Genomic DNA, 764 nt, shown 5'->3' with positions numbered 1-764 from the left:
GACCCTTTGGTCCTCAGGCCGACGCTCCATCCACGGAGCCACACCGGCCAGGGCAGCATTGCACGTTTCCATGGTCCCCGAGTCGCATTCATGTTCCCGAGCCCGGCCCCTGCGCCAAGTTCTGGGTCACGCCCTTGGGCAGGCTCAGCGGGAACCCACCCCTGTATTTGCTCTGAGCCTCAGGGATGGGCTCCCGTGGCTGTGGGTCCACGGACGTCCCACGGAAGCTGGCATGACCGAGTGTCCTCTGCTGTGCCCCCCGCAGGCCAGGGGCTCGGGGTTCCCCCGGCACAAGCCACCCCACAGGGTTCAGGGCCTTCGAGGCCTCAGGGGCTGCCCGCAACCCCTGACCTTGGATGACCTTGGCTTCGCTGGGAGGAGGTGACAGTGCCTCTCTAGAGCCGCCATGACCCCTCCCCCCACTGCCCTCCCAGGGAGAAGGGAGCTCCCCCTCCTCAAAATGCTCCCCCTCTTCCTGTCCTGTTTTGTGTGGCTCTTTTTTTGGCGATGGAGGGAGGGGTCTGGATTCATAAAATTTTGCCCATATTTCTAGACCAGAACAAATAATTCCATTCAAAGACCTGTATTTATTTATTTAAAAAATATTTTTATTGATTTCAGAGAGGGAGGGAGGAGGAGAGAGAGACAGAAACATCAATGATGAGAGAGAACCATGGATCGGCTGCCTCCTGCACGCCCCACACTGGGGATCGAGCCCTGAGACCAAAGACCTGTTTTTAAAAAATGAGTCTAATAAGAATTAT

General features: G+C 56.9%; 1 protein-coding gene across 1 annotated transcript in view; it reads left to right on the top strand.

The window, feature by feature from the left end:
- Positions 1–764, top strand: part of LOC102436559 (radical S-adenosyl methionine domain-containing protein 2) — a gene marked incomplete at its 5' end in the record, with an annotated part of 9,004 nt that overhangs the window by 4,980 nt on the left and 3,260 nt on the right. The gene's annotated exons all lie outside the window — the stretch shown is intronic.

The sequence above is a fragment of the Myotis lucifugus genome, unplaced genomic scaffold, assembly GCF_000147115.1.
Source record: "Myotis lucifugus unplaced genomic scaffold, Myoluc2.0 scaffold_3922, whole genome shotgun sequence".
Taxonomy (NCBI): domain Eukaryota; kingdom Metazoa; phylum Chordata; class Mammalia; order Chiroptera; family Vespertilionidae; genus Myotis; species Myotis lucifugus.
This window is presented reverse-complemented; position numbering and strand designations above follow the sequence as displayed.